We start from the raw sequence: 7769 nt of genomic DNA, 5'->3' as shown, positions 1-7769 counted from the left end.
TGTTACTTTGGTCCCAGCTCTCTGCAGGTCATTCACTAGGTCCCCCCGTGTGGCTCTGGGATTTTTGCTCACCGTTCTTGTGATCATTTTGACCCCACGGAGTGAGACCTTGCGTGGAGCCCCAGATCGAGGGAGATTATCAGTGGTCTTGTATGTCTTCCATTTCCTAATAATTGCTCCCACAGTTGATTTCTTCAAACCAAGCTGCTTACCTATTGCAGATTCAGTCTTCCCAGCCTGGTGCAGGTCTACAATTGTGTTTCTGGTGTCCTTTGACAGCTCTTTGGTCTTGGCCATAGTGGAGTTTGGAGTGTGACTGTTTGAGGTTGTGGACAGGTGTCTTTTATACTGATAACAAGTTCAAACAGGTGCCATTAATACAGGTAACAAGTGGAGGACAGAGGAGCCTCTTAAAGGAGAAGTTACAGGTCTGTGAGAGCCAGAAATCTTGCTTGTTTGTAGGTGACCAAATACTTATTTTCCACCATAATTTGCAAATAAATTCATTAAAAATCCTACAATGTGATTTCTTTTTCTAATTTTGTCTGTCATAGTTGAAGTGTACCTATGATGAAAATTACAGGCCTCTCTCATCTTTTTAAGTGGGAGAACTTGCACAATTGGTGGCTGACTAAATCCTTTTTTGCCCCGCTGTATATGTGCCAATACACTAGCTGCACAAAACATTAAGAACACCTGTTCTTTCCATGTCATAGACTGACCAGGTGAATCCAGGTGAATGCTGTGATCCCTTATTGACTTCACTTGTTAAATCCACTTCAATCAGTGTAGTTGAAGGTTAAAGAAGGATTTTCAAGCTTTGACATGGATTGAGACATGGATTGTGTGTGTGCCATTCAGAGGGTGAATGGGCAAGACAACAGTGTCCTGTGTGTATCAAGAATGGTCCAACACCCACAGAACATCCAGCCAACTTGACACTACTGTGACAAGCCTTGGAGTCTACGTTAGCCAGCATCCCTGTGGAACGCTTTCGACACCTTGTAGCCCATAACCCAATGAATTGATGCTGTTCTATGTGCAAAAGGGGGTTCAACTCAATATTAGGATGGTGTTTTGTACACTCAGTGTATATACAGGCAGCATTAACATTGTGAGGAGGAAGAGCTTGGCATCTGCAAGCATTGATACCATTTTACAACAGTTGATCTACACAGATATGTACAAGTTGTTTTTCAGTACAGCAAACATCCAAAAGTCGTTACAAAGATCTTCCTACCTTTGTCTCTATTTTCCAGAGCAACACTATGTTGATCACTATTATCGCTAGTTACAGTAATTCTGAACTATAGTTTTAACTAAATCATGATATCACACTTTTTACACATCAAGCTCAAATAAGAAGCTCTTTAAGTCTATGCTAAGAACTACAGAGCTTTCTCCCCTCCTCTTTGATGGCAGGGTGAGCTGAGGCCTGCTGGTCCAGGGCATCAGATGCAGGTTGCCACGCTAAGGGGCTGTCAGGGGGAAAATAAAGGCTTTAGGTGACTGCTGTAGCTATTTGTTGTTGTTAATTAAGTCAGATTCACAGATCAGTTGAAGTCAGATTCACAGGTCAGTTTAAGTCAGATTCACAGGTCAGTTTAAGTCAGATTCACAGGTCAGTTTAAGTCAGATTCACAGGTCAGTTGAAGTCAGATTCACAGATCAGTTGAAGTCAGATTCACAGATCAGTTTAAGTCAGATTCACAGGTCAGTTTAAGTCAGATTCACAGATCAGTTGAAGTCAGATTCACAGGTCAGTTGAAGTCAGATTCACAGATCAGTTGAAGTCAGATTCACAGATCAGTTTAAGTCAGATTCACAGGTCAGTTGAAGTCAGATTCACAGATCAGTTGAAGTCAGATTCACAGATCAGTTTAAGTCAGATTCACAGGTCAGTTGAAGTCAGATTCACAGATCAGTTGAAGTCAGATTCACAGATCAGTTGAAGTCAGATTCACAGGTCAGTTGAAGTCAGATTCACAGGTCAGTTTAAGTCAGATTCACAGGTCAGTTTAAATCAGATTCACAGGTCAGTTGAAGTCAGATTCACAGGTCAGTTGAAGTCAGATTCACAGGTCAGTTTAAGTCAGATTCACAGGTCAGTTTAAATCAGATTCACAGGTCAGTTTCCATTGCAACAACACTCTTTTTTTATGCATCTTCACCAGAAGTATTGTGAATAGCTAGCCTAGACCATCTCCCTAACATGCTGACAGACATTGGCTAACCATGAGACGTGGAATGAAGAATAGGTAGAGGATACGGATGGAATAAAAGCACAAAATACAGATGGAGAGATGGACAAGAGGTGGTGGTCGACAGCCTACCTCATAGTCAGGACTTGGCACCACTGGTGGACCACGGCCTGCTGAGCGGTACGTCTCTAAGGTGAAAACCAAATATAAATTATTATAAATAAATAAACTATTCGCTGTACCGATAAGAAATGATCAATACTATGCCACAGAGGAATTGATATTTTTATGATGTGTGAATACTTTGCTGTTGAGTAGTCCTGGGTATGGTCAAATTAAATAGTTGAGAGCGCTCCCTATCACCAAGTGCCACTGTTGGCTGATGGATAATCAGATGGTAACAGTTTTTGGGGTGCAGCAGGTCCAGACTTCTTCTGAGCCCAGCTATACACAATGAAGATGACCCCTCCTGTCACCAGCAGGTCCCCAACAATAGCCCCGGTAACCAGAGTCACATCCAGCTCAACGCAGTTTTCACACACTGCAACACCAAAAACAATACAGATAGGGTTAGTAGTCAAATTGTGTTAAAACATGGGTGTATGAAAGGAAGAAGAAGATGAGTCAATGGGTGTATATATTTCCTTTGCTTTTATCACTCTTATCTAATGTAAATGAGAAGTCATCTTTTTTCGTTAATTCACCCCCCGGGACATGTCATAGCAACAATGCTTCTCAAGAAGGATACACACCCTGAAACAAACAACAATTGACATTACCACGTACTCTTTACATTTATTTATTTAATGCATAAGAAAAAGTATTTACTTCACAGCTAACTTTTTTTTTAAACTAACATTGAATTATTGAATTGACACCAAACAAGACATTCAACATTACAGTTTTTCTCAATCATGTACAAGCAGTTGTTCAAAACAGAGTCCACAAGACACAGAACTCTGTGGCCTGTTGGAAAACAGTCAATGTAGTTGCCTTCTCAAAACATATACAGTACATTTATCAAAACTACATTATACCGTCAAAATTGCAAATACATTTATCCAAAGAACACGACTGCCTGCAAAAAGATAGACACAACTATACATATCTCTTGATTCCAAGCAGACAAAACAGAAAGTTAGTCTGTCTTTAAAAAATCCCAGTAGATCAATACATTTTCTTTGCAGTCACTTAATCATGATGATAAAACATTTGAGTGCAACTATCCAAAAGTGCAGAATTATGGGGAACTATTCTCCTTTGACACATATTTCTCCAAACAATTTCATACACAAAATATTATTCCTGATTTTTTTTTAAATGCACATCGTTCATTGGTATCATCACAATCTAATTCCATGTGTTCAATGCAAAGGTTATACTTTTGTAGACTTTTCATTGGTGCACTGAAACACAATCCACAATAGAAATATGGAAGGTTGAGGACAATGGAGGAACACACTTGACATGAATGTATAGGCCTAAATCCACATTAAAGCAAAGCTCTATAATGAAAGGACACAATGTTGGCTATGATGACTTAGGAGTAACCCAAGGTTATGTAAAAGTAACCCAAGGTTATGTAAAAGTAACCCAACTTCATTGTCTACAATATTGTGAAAAATCATAACAATTACACATGGATCTTTCCATATATTGTACATGGTATGACACTGATGTGAGACTTTTTGTGCAGTAGTAGTTACTGATTGCAGGAAACATTTATCTTCTGATGAAAACAATGTGTTAATATTCTTGAACTGAACACTAGACAGTGAGTTTTGTATTCACTGATGACATTTGTATTTAAAGTTTTGCAAAAGGTGGGGTAAGATATGCAAGTCAGGTACTAAGGCAATAACACGATCAGAAGTTCTGTAAATCTATTTGAGCATTTGATCATTGATGTTCTGCTATGGTACGTTTCAGACACAGATCCCAGAATTGCTTGTACACTATTGAGAAGAACTGTAAATACTTTCAATATATAACTAAACCATATATTTTTTGTTTAATACAATCAATCTCTACATTGTAATACATGTAAATATAGGACAACTGATTTGAACAAAGAAGCCATAGAAACCATCTCAACCTGATTTTTGTCCCTGCACAGCAGTGATGGCGACCATGAAGAAGATGAGCACACCACTCATGTTAACTCTGTTCATGTCTTCTCTGTCTCTCAAGGTAAGTCAAGTGTATTTTTGTTATTGTATTCTGTCTGAATTTAAGTGCTGGAGATCTACAGTACTTATGTGAATATAGTCTGAAAATGTTGTGTTTAGAAAATTCAATAGTTCTCTCAAAGCCCGCTCTCTCTTTGCCACTCTCTCTCTCTCTCTCTCTCTCTCTCTCTCTCTCTCTCTCTCAGGAAGAGATTGTTCTGCTGTTACACACCTCTTTCCGTAGGATTTACACTTAATATAGAAATATAGTAATTTAGTAGTTAAGGAAATGATTCAAATAATTATAAAAATTGAACAGCATATTCATTATTTGATCTAACTTCAAATCGCATTTACTGTATTGTGTTTTTGAAGGTGTTTTTTTAATGTTGTGTAGTAATAGCAAACATTTTGACAAAATATATTTATACATGAATACATATATAATGAGAAATACATTATGTACTATAAAGAAGGAACTGGGACCAGGGGTAGGGCAACTTAATATGGAGAAGGCCACACCATAGGACAGTTGTGCCCTCTGCTGGATTCAGTCAGTGAACTACTGTAATGATGAGTACTCAGTACTGTAAATGAAAAGGTTGACAAATGCCATATACAGTAATAAATGAATACTAATTTTCCTGTGATGTTCATAAATATTGTAGGCTACATTCCTAATTATTTGCTATTTGACAATTCCGTTACTCTAGCTTTGATTTGTGAAATAAATAAATAAATGCAATGCATGACCTATAACCTACACGGAATTCTATTGGCACAAATGTCGGTTACTTGGTTGGTGATTTGTTAATAACAGACTTATTTTAGCTGCATAGCTAGTAACAATGTAACCCGTACCAGGAGGCCACCAAAACATTCAATATAGGGCCTATTCATTACTATTTCAAATGTCAGCATTATATTCCAAGCATTTGCAACAAATGGCAGTTAAAGGGATAGGGAGGTATGATGAGGATGTGGAGACTATAGGTAGACATCATAGTGGGTCTACAGTGCATTCGGAAAGTATTTAGACCCCTTTACTTTTTCCACATTTTGTTACGTTTTACAGCCTTATTCTAAAAAAATGTTTTAATAAATATTATCTCATAAATCTACACACAAATCCCCATAATGACAAAGCAAAAACTGGTTTTTAGAAATGTTTGCAAATGTATAAAAAAAATGTTTAAACTACCTGGTTCCCTTTGCTATGAGACATGAAATTGAGCTCAGGTGCATCCTGTTTCCATTGATCATCCTTGAGATGTTTCTACAAATGCATGTCAGAGCAAAAACCAAGCCCGAGGTCAAAGGAATTGTCCATAGAGTTCCGAGACAGGATTGTGTCGAGTCACAGATCTGGGGAAGGGTACCAAAAACATTCTGCAGCAATGAAGGTCCCGAAGAACACAGTGGCCTCCATCATTCTTAAATCGAAGAAGTTTGGAACCACCAAGACTATTCCTAGAGATGGCTTCACAGCCAAACTGAGCAATCGGGGGAGAAGGGCCTTGGTCAGGGAGGTGACCAAGAACCTGATGGTCACTCTGACAGAGCTGTGGGAGAACCTTTCAGAAGGACAACCATCTCTGCAGCACTCCACCAATCAGGCCTTTATGGTAGAGTGGCCAGACGGAAGCCACTCCACAGTAAAAGGCACATGACAGCCCACTTGAAGTTTGCCAAAAGGCACCTAAGGACTTTCAGACCATGAGTCTGATGAAACCAAGACTGAACTCCTTGGCCTGAATGCCAAGTGTCACATCTGGAGGAAACCTGGCACCATCCCTACGGTGAAGCATGGTGGTGGCAGCATCATGCTGTGGGGATGTTTTTCAGTGGCAGGGACTGGGAGACTAGTCAGGATTGAGGGAGAGATGAATGGAGAAAAGTACAGCGAGATCCAACCTGTTCCAGAGCACCCAGGACCTCAGACTGGGGAAAAGGTTCACCTTCCAACAGGACAACAACCCACAGCCAAGACAACGCAGGAGTGGCTTTGGAACAAGTCTTTGTATGTCCTTGAGTGGCCCAGCCAGAGCCAGGACTTGAACCTGATTGAACATCTCTGGAGAGACCTGAAAATACCTGTGCAGTGACGATCCCCAACCAACCTGAAAGAGCTTGAGAGGATCTGCAAAGAAGAATGGGAGAAAATCAGGTGAAACCCAAGAAGACTCAAGGTTGTAATCACTGCCAAAGGTACTTCAACAATGTACGGAGTAAATGGTCTGAATACTTACAGTCGAAATCGGAAGTTTACAAGTTTAACTCAGTTTTTCACAATTCCTGAAATGTAATCCTAGTAAAAATTCCCTGTCTAAGGTCAGTTAGGATCACCACTTTATTTTGAGAATGTGAAATGTCAGAATAATAGTAGAGAGAATGATTTATTTCAGCTTTTATTTCTTTCATCACATTCCCAGTGGGTCAGAAGATTACATACACTCAATTTGTATATGGTAGAAGTGCCTTTAAATTGTTTAACTTGAGTCAAATGTTTCGGGTAGCCTTCCACAAGCTTCCCACAACAAGTTGGGTGAATTCTGGCCCATTCCTCCTGACAGAGCTGGTGTAACTGAATCAGGTTTGTAGGCCTCCTTGCTCGCACACGCTTTTTCAGTTCTGCCCACACATTTTCTATAGCATTGAGGTCGGGGATTTGTGATGGCCACTCCAATACCTTGACTTTGTTGTCCTTAAGCCATTTTGCCACAACTTTGGACGTATGATTGGGGTCATTGTCCATTTGGAAGACCCATTTGCGACCAAGCTTTAACTTCCTGACTGATGTCTTGAGATGTTGCTTCAATATATCCACATAATTTTCCTACCTCATGAAGCCATCTATTTTGTGAAGTTCACCAGTCCCTCCTGCAGCAAAGCACCCCCACAACATGATGCTGCCACCCCCGTGCTTCACGGTTGGGATGGTGTTCTTCGGCTTGCAGGCCTTCCCGTTTTTCCTCGAAACATATCATCCTAACCAACCTGCCCTCCAAATACACCTCTGCTGCCTTCAACCAGGATCTCAACGATCACTGCCTCATTGCCTGCGTCCATAATGGGTCTGCTGTCAAATGACCACCCCTCATCATTGTCAAACTCTCCCTAAAACACTTCAGCGAGCAGGTCTTTCTAATCGACCAGGCCCAGGTATCCTGGAAGGAGTAGAGGATGCCTGGTTATTCTTTAAAAGTGCTTTCCTCATCATCTTAAATAAGCATACCCCATTCAAAAAAATTGGAACCAGGATCAGATATAGCCATTGGTTCACTCCAGACCTGACTGCACTTGACCAGCACAAAAACATCCTGTGGTGTACTGCATTAGCATCGAACAGCCCCCGCGATATGCAACTTTTCAGGGAAGTTAGGAACAATTATACACAGGC

This window comes from Oncorhynchus clarkii, chromosome 24 (genome assembly GCF_045791955.1).
Source record: "Oncorhynchus clarkii lewisi isolate Uvic-CL-2024 chromosome 24, UVic_Ocla_1.0, whole genome shotgun sequence".
NCBI classification, from domain to species: domain Eukaryota; kingdom Metazoa; phylum Chordata; class Actinopteri; order Salmoniformes; family Salmonidae; genus Oncorhynchus; species Oncorhynchus clarkii.
The sequence above is the reverse complement of the archived record's forward strand: the minus strand, read 5'-3'. Positions refer to the sequence as shown.